This window comes from Rhinatrema bivittatum, chromosome 2 (assembly GCF_901001135.1).
Source record: "Rhinatrema bivittatum chromosome 2, aRhiBiv1.1, whole genome shotgun sequence".
Lineage (NCBI taxonomy): Eukaryota > Metazoa > Chordata > Amphibia > Gymnophiona > Rhinatrematidae > Rhinatrema > Rhinatrema bivittatum.
This window is the reverse complement of record NC_042616.1, coordinates 554,965,746-554,980,097: the sequence shown is the minus strand read 5'-3', so window position 1 is coordinate 554,980,097 and position 14,352 is coordinate 554,965,746.

Genomic DNA, 14,352 nt, shown 5'->3' with positions numbered 1-14,352 from the left:
ATTCAGCTCAGAATGTGTAAATATTTCATCTGTTTGCATTTGAAGTTTGTTTTTCATTAGGATTCTGCCTTCCCTCTCTTCCCATGGGAGACTTGCTGGGTGCGTCCTGGACCCCTATTCCTATTCTTGGGAAACACAGTAGGAAGTTGAATTTCCTCTCTGGGTATTTACACCTTGTGATTCCTCAGTTACCACCTGAAACCCCTTAGCTGTCCAATAATACCTCAGCCACTGCAGTGGGAGGATCACTACATATTACCCTGTAAATCGCCGCCCCTGTGGGATGGGATTGCTGTTGTGACTGGGATTGGTGTTGAAAGTGTAGTCTTCAGAACCAGCAGGAAGCTCTCAGATGTTACCCACAGCAGAGTAGGGATGTGCAATTGTTTTTCCTGGGAGAACCGGAAAATGATCAAATTCATTTGTGGGTTAGTGCGCACTAACTCCAGAAAGTGCACACTAACGTGGCAGAGTTAGGGGTACATTTTAAAAAACAGTGCGTGCGCGTACTTTTGTTCGTGCAACAGCGCAAACAAAAGTACGCCGTATTTTAAAAGATACGCGTGTAGCCGCGCTTATCTTTTAAAATCCAGGGTCAGCGCATGCAAGGGTGCGCAAAATTGGCAACCTGCGTGTGCCGAGCCGCACACCCTGCCTCCGTTCCCTCCGAGGCCGCTCCGAAATCAGAGCGGCCTCGGAGGGAACTTTTTTTTGTCGTCCCCCCCACCTTTCCCTCCCTTCCCCTATCTAACCCACCCCCCTGGCCCTACCTAAATTCCCCCCCACCTTGTTTGATGGAGTTATGCCTGCCGCTGGCAGGCGTAACTTGCGCGTGCCGGCTGGCCAGGCCCCGACACAGGCTGCTGTGTCGGGGCACTCGGACATGCCCCCGGACCGCCCCGGACCACAGACACACCCCCAGACATGCCCCCGGACCGCAGACACGTCCCCTGGACTGCCCATTTTAGCAAGCCCTGGGACTTACTCGTGTCCCGGGGCTTTGCGCACGCTGGCGGCCTATGCAAAATAGGCACGCCGGTGCGTAGGGCTTTTAAAATCTACCCGTTAGTGCATACTATCAGGAGTTAGTGTGCACTAACTCCCATTAGTGCGCACTAATCCGAAAATCATGGCCCCCCCAAAAAAAACCACGAACCACAGAAAAAATGGAATTCCCGTGGGGGGGCCCTGAATCGAAGCCCGGCACGATATTTAGACCCGAAGCACATCTCTCAAGAGAGTGCAGTGCAATGCCTTCCTCCCTTCTGGGTCTCCCTTAGGATTGGGGTACAAAGGGATTTGGGATGCTACCACCCATCCAGTAAAGTCTCTTGGCGGTAAAGAGGAGAGGCAAGGATAAATAGAACAATACTGTACTATTTGATATTTTATTTAAAACACTTTTTCAAAGAAAATATCCTGTTTCTTAATAACAGTGTGCATATTTAAACAACAAGTATCCCATTAAACTTTAACATATATTTCTCTTCTTTTTCCTAAAGAATTTATAACCTACAACTAAGCAAGAAATTACAAAAAAAATATGCTCGAGTTGCTTGTACTTCAGCTACTTATCGGATAAGTTACTCTTTAATTCCCCCTTTTATCTCTGTATTAAAGTTAATGTTCCATATATTGTTTCTTTAACTGAAAAAAGAATTGATTCTTTGGGCCTCATTTTCTAAAGTACCGCAGGCCTGTGGTACTTTAGAAAACTGCGGTAATGAGGGGTGGGGGGCGCGAAATAGGCAGCAAAAAGGCCCTTACCTTTTCGCTATCCTCGCCGTCCTCGCAGAGTCGGCCCCAGTGACGCCCCGACTCCTCCTCTTCCGGGGCCGACTCCGCCCCAATGTAGGTAGCGCAGACGTGCGCTACCTTTGCTAACTATCGCAGGCTTGCGCATGCCTGCGATAGCCTTGGAAAATAAGGTCCTTTGTGTTTCCTTTTCTCTCTTTTTGCTTAAGGTCCAGTATGTCTACTTCTTTCCTTGGTATTCAGGTAAGTATTATTCTTTCAGTATAGTCTTTTCTTTTATCATTTTGTCTTAGTTTCTATTCTTTCGCTGTCTTTTCTTGTGTTTTATCTTTAGTAACACTCAATTTATGTTCGTATGTGCTCAGGCCTGGCTCAAGTGTTAAGTGTTCTTTTATGTATACCAACTTATCTGTTTCTTCTTCTGTTGATGATGGCCAGTTTTCCTTTTCATTGTCGACGTCTTCTTCTTTTCCTACTAACTTATTCTTTAAATAAATTGACCAAAGAAACTATCTCCCTGCAACCGCTCCAAGTCTTCTGTACGCTAGTTAGTATGTTCCCTTAATATAAATGTTCTTGCAGCTTATTGTCACTTGAAAATCTAACTAGAATAAATCAAAAGATAATTACAATGTCCCTATTTTTCTTTTTATATGAAAGAACAATTTCACAAAATAATAAAATTACTTTGGTCACTCAAACATTCATTCTTTGGTTCCTGCCACGTTGAACTTAGATATTCTTTGTATCCGGTATGGACTTTTATTTCTCTCTCTACATATATATCAGTGCATCTAATACTAGAGATGTGAATCGTGTCCTCGATCGTCTTAACGATCGATTTCGGCTGGGAGGGGGAGGGAATCGTATTGTTGCCGTTTGGGGGGGTAAAATATCGTGAAAAATCGTGAAAAATCGAAAAAACGTAAAATCGCAAAACCGGCACATTAAAACCCCCTAAAACCCACCCCCGACCCTTTAAATTAAATCCCCCACCCCCAAATGACTTAAATAACCTGCGGGTCCAGTGGCGGTCCGGAACGGCAGCAGTCCGGAACGGGCTCCTGCTACTGAATCTTGTTGTCTTCAGCCGGCGCCATTTTCCAAAATGGCGCCGAAAAATGGCGGCGGCCATAGACGAACACGATTGGACGGCAGGAGGTCCTTCCGGACCCCCGCTGGACATTTGGCAAGTCTTGTGGGGGTCAGGAGGCCCCCCCCAAGCTGGCCAAAAGTTCCTGGAGGTCCAGCGGGGGTCAGGGAGCGATTTCCCGCCGCGAATCGTTTTCGTACGGAAAATGGCGCCGGCAGGAGATCGACTGCAGGAGGTCGTTCAGCGAGGGTTCCGGCGCCTCGCTGAACGACCTCCTGCAGTCGATCTCCTGCCGGCGCCATTTTCCGTACGAAAACGATTCGCGGCGGGAAATCGCTCCCTGACCCCCGCTGGACCTCCAGGAACTTTTGGCCAGCTTGGGGGGGGGCTCCTGACCTCCACAAGACTTGCCAAAAGTCCAGCGGGGGTCTGGAAGGACCTCCTGCCGTCCAATCGTGTTCGTCTATGGCCGCCGCCATTTTTTGGCGCCATTTTGGAAAATGGCGCCGGCTGAAGACAACAAGATTCAGTAGCAGGAGCCCGTTCCGGACCGCTGCCATTCCGGACCGCCGCTGGACCCGCAGGTTATTTAAGTCATTTGGGGGGGGGTTCGGGAGGGTGGGGGATTTAATTTAAAGGGTCGGGGTGGGTTTTAGGGGGTTTTAGTGTGCCGGCTCACGATTCTAACGATTTATAACGATAAATCGTTAAAATCTCTATTGTATTGTGTTCCATAACGGTTTAAGACGATATTAAAATTATCGGACGATAATTTTAATCGTCCTAAAATGATTCACATCCCTATCTAATACTTGGCTTTGTCAAGTATCATTCCTACTGTTGCCATCAATAGTTTCTCTGTCATTTAACAGTATCTCTAATAACTTTTCAGCATGGAGTGTATTTCATATGATTTTTACTTCATTTGATGAATCACTGAATTTTCAATTTTCCAGTGTTCATCAAGACTAGGGATCACAACCACTCACACTCTAGCATTAATCCTACTAATTGCTAAATAAATACGCAGAACAACATCAACTTTATATTTAAACTTCCCTCACTATTACCTTACCTTTAGCAGGAACCCACATTCACTCACATTTCCTATTAGTGTGAATGTCCTTTCATTATTTATTTGGGGTTTACTCTACTTTTTATAGGCCTAGAAGTCAGAGAACCTCGACAGCACCTCTGCTTACTTAGACTTCTGGCTCACAACTGTTGGATTCTATAACTGCTTTTCCTTTATCTGAGTTCAGCAGAACCCTACTTTTACTGATGTCACCCTATTAAATAGTACTATGTTATCTACTAGCTATTTCTATTTTGTTTTATCAAGAGAATTTTTATCTGGGTTTATTATTTTCATCCTTAGAAAATTTTTGGAATATCTTTTATTAATCAAATTGTCTTTCATTTCTCCTTTTAATCTTGTACTGTGGCTTAACCATATATACCTACGCTCACCTCTTCACTGGTTTCTAGGGAAGCCATTGTCAAGGCTTCATGGTTACCTCATTATTTTTAGATGTTGTGGAATATACCACCGTCCAAATTAGGGATGTACAGACCATACCAATAGCCTTTTTAATTAATTTCCTTGCCATTTACAAACTTTTAAATTCTCTCTAAACCCACTAAAGATATTTCTTATAATTATTTTTCATTATTCCTACATTTCTCTCCCTCTAAACCCTATACAGTATGCACAATCACCTTGAATGTGTGTCTCAGTTAAACTACAAATTCAAAATTATTCTTAATTATTAAACATAAGCCCTAAAGTTTCAATAACCCTTTTCCTATATTTAAAAAAAAAAACACTTTTCCCCGAGTCTCACATGTTATTTTATCCCCAAGTGATTAGAGCTCCCAATGGGGCAATTTGCATATTTAAAACAGTTCCTGGGACTGTGGAGTTGGTCCCAGTCAGGAGGTCAGGGCCACTTTTCTTAAGCATCACTGTCATTTCATTTTAAAAGTATTTATTTTATTTTATTAAAAATTGGTAGCCCGCCCACTTGACATTGACCTCTCACTGACATCATTGATGACATAATCTAAACCACCACAACCGCAGCCTGCATCGGGACCCCAGTCTTCCAATGTCAGTCACATTTTTTATTTTTAAATTACATTTATTCCCCTTCTTTCTCTAACCAATCTCTCTCTAGCCACTCTCCTTTCCTCTCTCTCCCAATCACTTTTCCAGCCAACACTCACCCAGCAGCTCTCCGATCCTCCCGTCACCACCTCTGAGGTCCTGTGTATGGAAAGGGAAGGCCACCGGCAGCAGTTGTGACATTCAGCGCAGCTGACTTCTGCCAGTCAGCTGATCCTTCCTGCACCAGTTTCTTTGCTTCTTTTCGCAGTCATCGTCGAGGAGGCCTCCCTGCATCTCCGTCATCACTGGGCCTCCCTCTGCTTTTGGTAGCACTGCCGATGCAGCGCAGCTCTCTTGCACTGCCCACAATCTCTTTCTTTCTCTCCTCAGTCATCCCGATCGCGGCCCTCCCACAACTCTTGACCCACCCCTTTGTTTCCAGCAACTGCACCAGGCCCGACTCAGCCCTGCCGATTGGCAATGGGGCTGACAATACCGGCAGCAACAGACAAAAAAAAAACCCAAATTGCTGGCATCTACAGTGCCCACCAGCTCCCTATGAGATGACTTTTTAAAATTTTATTTACAAGTGGGCTTAGAAATGTCTGTGGTGGTTTGTATGAAGCTGTTGGCTTTGTTTAAAAGAAGTTAGAGGATCCCCTTTATTAGTTTAGATATTTCCTTTCTAAGTGTGAAAATACCTGAACTAAGTATGAAAATACCTGAATTAAGTGTGAAAACTACAATTATAAAAAACAAATTAAAATCTAATTTTCCTTGGTATAATGATAAACTATGCCAACTAAAAACAGTTTTAAGGAAAAAGGAACGTTTATTACGAAAACTAAAAAATATTGCTACTAAAAATAATTATTACTGCATTTTAAGAAAATATAGGCAAGAAACAAACTTAGAGAAAAAAAGATTTTACGCTAACAAAATAAAGTTAGCCAACAACAATCCAGCCACATTGTTCAATATTGTGAAATCCTTAACCTCGCCTCCCTCCCATGAAAATATTGATATCGATGACACTATTTGCAATCAAATTGCAGTATATTTCCAAACGAAAGTCAATACAATCACACAAGAATTCAAAGATTTGCCATACCCTAATTATAAGGAGCTAGAATCGGTTAATCACTTGTCTTCTTTTGATAATACTTCAATAGAAACAATTCAAAAAATTGTAAATAAACAAAAAATGTCCAATTCACCATTGAATCCCTGTCCTGGTCTGTTCTTTAAAAGCCTAGGAGAGGTGAGGAGATATTACCTGCTGATCTCGCTAAGTTTTCCTGCTTCCCTGCGGCTGCCTACCTGGATTAAGGTTTTTACCTTCTCTTTCCAACTGAAACGGGACTTCCGGGGGTGGACACGAGCCTGCCCCGACGGTATCCAGTACAGCTAACCATCGGCTGCAACGTCAATAGGAGGGGCCGAAAGGGATTATAAAGCCTTGCCTGCTGTGAGTTCACTTGAGGTGAGGATATATTACCTGCTGATCTCGCTAAGTTTTCCTGCTTCCCTGCGGCTGCCTACCTGGATTAAGGTTTTTACCTTCACTTTCCAACTGAAACGGGACTTCCGGGGGTAGACGCGAGCCTGCCCCGACGGTATCCAGTACAGCCAACCATCGGCTGCAACGTCAATAGGAGGGGCCAAACTTTGCATAAATTGATTTCCTGACGGTGCGTAGCTGCCGACGGCGCGCTGCCAAAGCCGCGCGCCTAAGGGGCGCGCGGCTCTGACCGGCTCCGACCAGATCCGCCAGAAGCGCCGGACACACAGGTAAAGCTTTTCTATAAGAAATATTCTGACAAAAGCCTAATTTTCTTTGTCTGCCTGGGATAATCAGGAGAAACAGCTGCAAGTAAGGTAACTTTTATTGTAATATAACTCCTCAACCTCCATAAAGAGAAGTGTATGGAATAATAAGTAAGCATAGCCTCTGCCCGTCTGGAACAGAGTTTCGCTTAATAGCTATATTTATGCCGCATACGAAACGTAAGGCCAAAATTAGGCCAATTTCAAGTACTCCAACAGTGAACTCTGTTCAAAGGACTGTGACAGATTGGCTTAGTTCCCCACAAGATACCCCTGTTGAGGGGGCCGTTGTGGGGACTGATATGGAGCATATTATATCCTCACTGGCCGAGGACATCTCTTTAAGTCCGGGGGCCCCGCACACACCAACACCTCCAGGCAAAGAAGGGATAATACCCTTCAACAAGCCAACAAATCCCCAAGGAGAAACTGGGAGTATGGAAGAAAGTGAAGTAACAAATGGAGACGAATTGGAGATTTTGAATGTAAAGACTGTATCCCCCACAAGTACAGATACAAAATCGGAACGTGACCAAACATCTGAAAAGGGTAGAAAAGGAAAAAAGGAAGTTGCAAATGAGAAGAAAATATTACATGAAATGACTGTGAGACCTAAAAATATAACACTAGAAACGTTATGGACATTCTTGACTAAATTGGACTCTTCCATAAATAATTTAACACAGGCAGTAAATGAGACTAATTCAGTTGTGAAAAGTAATGCAGAAGTAATGATAGCACAACAGAAAGATATGAAAGTTATGGAACAAAGGGTATCACAAATAGAAAAAATTCAGGTACATCAGATAAAAGGAGAGACTGAGATGTTGAGGAAGTTAGAGAATATAGAAAATTATTCCCGGATATTGAATTTAAGGATTATAAATTTCCCAATTACTAGCAAGGTAAATCCAATTGAACTGTTTAGATCTTATGTTCTACAAATATTACAGATACCGGAGGCACTTATGCCAACAATAGTTAAAGCCTTTTATATTAATACAAATATTGGTACCGCAGTAAAAGAGCAAACACAAATAATTGAACAACAAACAATAGAAAAAGCTGAGGAACAAAAGAATAATGCTGAGCTATCCCTGGACTTATCAGAATTCTTAGAAAAATCTCAGGATGAATTAGTAATTGAGAAGAGAGGTAACATGTTAGTCACATTAGCCTTTATTTCGGATAAAGAAAATATATTAAAATATTTTTTTCGAAATAGACTGAAAACTTTCTACGGTTATAAAATCTGGATATATCCAGACATAGTTAAATCAACGCAACTTAGGAGGAAAAGATTTCTCGCTCTGAGACAAACTGTACTTGAGAGAGGAGGGCAGTTTTTTGCTTCGTTATCCCTGTAAATGTATAGTCAAAATGAAAGGGCAGACCTATCACTACACTGATCCTGTACATCTCAGTACACTTGTGGGATTAGATAAGTCGGGGGAGAAGTAGAAAGGAAGGGGAACTAGCTTACTTTTACTTATAAAAAGTGTTTTCATTGTAGTTTGCTCCAATAAATTACACTTTCTCTTTATTTTCTTACAATAGATTACAGAAAATGGAAGTATAGACATATATAGTTTCATAATTTGCATTGATATTTTTCTTGTACTTGTTCTGTATTTTACAAATACAATAGTTATACTTATGTATTGTATTTAAAAATTAATAAATAAAGAATTAAAAAAAAAAAAAAGCCTAGGAGAATTGTGCCCTGATATCATATGTTCAATAATAAATCAATCATTAGAAACCGGTATATTTCCATGCTATCTAAAACAGTCATCCATTACACCAATTCAGAAGAACAAGTCAATAGCTTTTATAGACTTCACCAATCTTAGACCAAAATCTACATTAACTTCCTTTTCTAAAACACTGGAATCCATTGTTTTACACCAGTTAAATGAATTTTTATCTGACCACAATATATTACATACGAATCAACATGGCTTTAGAAAAGGTTACTCAACAGAAACCCTTCTACTTTCCTCTTTTGATTCATACATTAGGGGTTTCGATTCAAATACAGACTTCTTATTAGTCTTATTGGACATTTCTGCTGCGTTTGACATGCTAGATCATAAAATTCTTACCTCAAGACGTCAATCTATTGGTTTACAAGACACTGTTTTAAACTGGTCTAATAGTTATCTCACTAACCAACATTTTCAAATCAGTATTGGAGCTAGTACTTCCCAAATGTACACTCAATCTACAGGAGTTCCATAAGGATCCTCTTTATCACCAATACTGTTTAACATATATTTATTACCTCTGTCCCAAATCTTATCTGCGTTAAATGTTCAGTTTAAAATTTATGCAGATGATATACAGATTTTCATCCCGTACAAATCCTCATGGTCAGATACCATATCTTTAACCCAGATTTATATCAAAATCATCAAAAAATGGCTCGCTCACAGAAGGCTTAAATTAAACGCTAAAAAAACTGACATAGTATTTCTTAGTGTCATTGATAACCCAACCAATAGTCCACCTGCCCATATTACTATAGGAAACAAAAGAATACCAATAAAAAAAAGTAGCTTGAAATTTAGGAGTTCTCATTGATACTAATTTAACACTTACACCCCATATCTCCAATATCGTTAAAAACTCTTTCTATAAACTACACATCTTAAAACGACTAAAGCCATTACTTTTTACATCGGACTTCCAAACAGTATTGCAGTCATTGATTTTTTCCGGACTGGACTACTGCAATGGTCTTTATCTAAGCCTTCCAGATTATAAAATAAAGCCTTTGCAGTTGGTCCAAAACGCGGCAGCACGTGTATTTACAGGCTCTCCAATGAAAAAATCCATTACACCTATTCTACACAAACTACATTGGCTCCAAATCAAATATAGAATAAAATATAAAATACTATCACTATTACACTCATTTATAAATAACCAAGATACTGTTTGGTTATGTACTTCTCTGCGTTTTTATAAACCAACCAGAAATCTCAGATCTATGAGTAAAAATCTACTAAATGTTCCAACAATATGAATTGCCAGACTGAATGTGACAAGAGAGAGGGCCTTTTCCGTGGCAAGGCCTATATTATGGAACTCTATTCCAAATGTACTAAGGCAAATCACCAAATTCAAAGAATTCAAAAAAGCAATTAAAAGATATCTTTTCAAAGAAGCCTTTGAAACTATGAATCAATAACAATCTAATTCCCTATGGGGCAGATTTTCAAAGGGGTACTCATGTAAGATACACACGTACCCCCCGAAAACCTGCCCCAAGCTCCCTCTGCATGCGCCGAGCCTATCTTGAATAGACTTGGCGGCACACGCAAGCCCCAGGACGCGCATAAGTCCCAGGGCTTTGCTAGGAGGGGCGTGTCGGGGGCAACACGACGTTCGGAGGCATTCTGGGGGGAGTGTTGGGGGCATGGTGCCAGCACGGGGACATTCCGGGGGCATGGCCGAGGCCTCCGGACCAGTCCCCGGGTCGGGTGATGGCGCTCCAGCAGCCCACCAGCATGCGCAGGTTATGCCTGCCTCAGGCTGGCATAACTTTTCAAACAAAGGTGGGGGGGGGTTAGATAGGGCTGGGGGGGTGGGTTAGGTAGGGGAAGGGAGGGGAAGATGCGGGGGGGGGTGTGGAAGGAAAGTTCACTTTGAGGCCGTTCCGATTTTGGAGCGGCCTCGGAGGGATCGGAGGCAGGCTTTGCGGCTAGGCGTGCGCAGGCTGCCGATTTTGCTCAGCCTTGCGCGTGCCGACCCCGGATTTTAAAAGATATGCGCGGCTACTCGCATATCTTGTGGGGGTCAGGAGGGTCTTGTGGGAGGCAGGAGGGTCCTCCAAGACTTGCCAAAAGCCCCTGGTGGTCCAGTGGGGGTCCGGGAGCGACCTCCTGCACTCGGGCCGTCAGCTGCCAGTATTCAAAATGGCGCCGATAGCCTTTGCCCTTACTATGTCACAGGGGCTACCGGTGCCATTGGTCAGCCCCTGTCACATGGTAGGAGCACAAGATGGCGCCGGCCATCCAGTGCTCCTACCATGTGACAGGATCCGGCCAATGGCACGGATACCCTGTCACATGGTGAGGGCAAAGGGCCATCGGCGCCATTTTGATTAGTGGCAGCCGATGGCCTGGGATCCGGAGGATGGCCCGGAGCAGGAGATCGCGGGAGATCGCTCCCGGGACCCCCACTGGACCACCAGATACCTGTAAAAAGGTTTTGGGGGGGGTCGGGAGAGTGGGTGAAGCTAAGGGGTTACTTTTAAAGGGTAGAGGTGGGTTTAGGGGTTATTTTTGTGTGCCGTTTTTCCCACCCTCCCCCAAAATGATAAGGGAACCCCCACAATCAATATCGTGGGGTTTTCCTATCGTTTTGAGGGAGCCCCCGATTTCTGACGATTTTGAAAATATCGACGATATTTTCAATCGTCCGAAGCCCGATTCACATCCCTACCCTCACATGCTCTCTCATGCTCACATATATATGCATTCTTGCTCAAACACACACTCTCTCAAACTCACCCACATGCACACCATGCTCTAACTCACTAGCATTATCTCTCACTTTTTACCCCTTTGGCATCTGAATATTTATTTTTTGAAAAAGCTCTTTTAATTACACTGGTCCTGGAAGAATGCAGACTGCTTGCTGATAATCTGGAGGTGTCCCATGATGAGGGAAGAGGAGGGCTGAAAGACCCCAGTACTTGGTGGGGATGGGAAAGATAGTCATTTTTTGCTGTGGCAAATTATAAGGAGGGGCCAGCAGGTCTTCAGCCAGCTATGAGGCAACAACATGGGAGATCTGCTGGTTGCATCCCACTGGCCCAGGAAGCGATAAATGCAGAGGTGGGAGAGTGCTTCCTGTTACCATGGTGCTTCAGAGGGAGGGGTGCCTAAGGAGAGCAGACCCCAGGCTCTTGCTACTGCAGTGCTACTTGGGGAGGAGAGCAAGTAGCTGGCTCATGCTGCCACAGTGCTGTTTGGGGAAGAAAGTGAAGAGCTGGTCCATACTGCCATGATACTGCTTGGGAAGGAACGTGGGGAGCGGACCCATGCCACAACATTGCTGCCTAGGGAGAAGAGTGGGATGCCGGCCCATAATGTGGCGGTGCTGCTTGGGAAGGAGAGTGGGGAGCTGCCTCATAACTGTGGCTGTCACCACCTCTGTACAAATTAGAAAGCAGACCACTGGAGAAACTTAGAGGAAGCTCCAGCTCTGTGGGGCTATCTTTGTTGTAGCAGCTCTTTGAGCATGGGACGCTCTTACCAACATATACCATCCAATGTATTTGGGAAGACCGGCCCACCAGGGCATGTCCAAGGCCCTGATAGGCCAATCCACCCCTGGCTGTGAGTCTGAAGGAGAATAGGAGACCCTGTTGAGGAGGTGAAAGGAGGTGAAAGGAGGTGAAAAGAGAAATTTGTCCAAAGAGCTTTGACTTACACAAGTGAAAGAACTATGAGTAATCTGTAAACTTTAAATTTGATTCTGAGTCTGCTAGAGGATCTTCTCTGTGTTTTTTCGTGTAGTATTCTGTCATTTTCTTGTTACTTGCCAGGACTTATTTTTTGGACTCTTATACATAACTCCTCATTTCTATAACAAGGAATTCTTGTGTTTATTTGAAATGCATATATAAATAATAAAAAAAATTGTAAACTTTTGTTTCCACCTAATTGTTTATTAAATTAGGAAATCAAGAGGAAAGGGGGGGGGGGGGCGCTCATGATTGGATTGATCACAGCTTCCTATATTAGAAAAAGATACCAGGATTGGTTGACTAGGAGCCACGAATGATGTCTGTGTTCCCAGCTCTCATTTCTCTCCCTCTCTCCTCTCCCTCTTGGCCCTGCAATAATTTGAGCTGTGGGTGAGAAATTTCCTGTCATAGTTCCTAGAAACAGGAAGGAGCATGAGAATTTGGGGTGAGGCAGATGGGAGGTGAGGGATTTCTTAAGCCTGAGGCTCCAGGCCACAGTAATCTTCCAGCTCCAGGCATGAACACATTTCCTTCCAATCACCCTCCTTTCTCAAATGATTTTGAATAGAGGACTGTGCTACCGAACGTTTCATGATGCCATTATTTTAGTGTCCATATACTGTATTTTTTTTTACTTATTTAATTTTATTATGTATATTTATTACCTGGCTGTTTGAAGAAGAAATTCCCTCAAGGTGAGGTATAATATATTAGAAAGTCAGCCTACAAAAAATAAATCAGTAGCAGCGTAACAATTCTGGTCTGAAGAAGGGGGACAGTATGGACTACACTTAAAATAAATAATTAAAGATGAGTCTTGAAATAAGTAAACATCACAGCAAAACAATAGGTTATAGCAGCACATTAGTGGCACTCAAAATTATGCCAGGCAATTTATAACAGGCAGCTTAATTCTAATGCATGGTTTTATTTATCTGTCACAGCTGCTGAGCAGAGTATCTGTCTCCCTGGGTTAGGGGGAGATTTCAAAATTGATGCCAGTTAGTACCATCCACAAGGGGACCATCTGCTTCAAAGATGAGGAGGATCTAACTCACAGGTAGTTGGTCTCAAATGGACAGATCTGTTGCTCGGTTGGTTTTGTACAAACATATCTGGTTAGCAGTCTGGGCAGTGTTGAGAAATTATAGAAGATGTGGGTGGGAATTGAGTGCAGCCATGATAGAGGAGGGAAACCGAGCTTAGAATCACAGTGGAGGCCTGGAAAGAGCTCATGAAATTGTTTTATCTTGACACATAGTGGGCATGGATTGGGAAGAGGAATTATTGCCTGCTCAGCTGGTATCTGATAGGGAGGGAGATAATAGTTCCTGTTTTTGGCTCAGGTACAAAGTTTAAACATGTATTTTTTATTTTTTTTTTTTAATAAACAAAACAAAACTATAGCAGTACACTTCCAAATGTTTTCATTCCGGACAAGAGGCTATAGATTTTCTTACTGAGCACAAGTAAGCATCTGATACCTGTCTTTTAATTTAAAACGTTTTAAAAAGTTAAATATTTTGACAACTATGAAGATAATAAGTCCTCCAAATTATTGTGGAAATATATTTTTGTATAAAACCTCTATTATTTGGGATTTTTAAAAATAGAACTGTAACCATTTATTTCTACCTAATATTGTTATGTTTATTTTATTCAAAGTACAAGGGAGAAAAGGGGATGTTGCAATGGGATTAGTCACAACTACTTATGTTAATTCTGATACAAGAATGCATATTGGCGTCATAAAAGAAATGAGTCATCATATGAATATGGAAATGTGGGTTTTTTGTCTGATCTTATTGTCAGTTTCCAATTATATTTTTAGCAAAATTATGAACTGGCTTTTCCTTGCAAGTCTAAGGCAAATATTGTGAAATACACATTTGGAATAATTTCCATCATCTATCTTAAAAGAAAAGATGTATCAGAAAGCTGTTGCAGCTATATGCATCACAGTTTCTATGCTCTGAGGGCAATTATGAAACCCTGCTGGCGGACCTGTAAGCACATTTCCAAATGGAAATTCCACCTATTGTGCACACCATAGAAACTTTTCTACTTACATACTTTGTGGCTGCAAAGGAC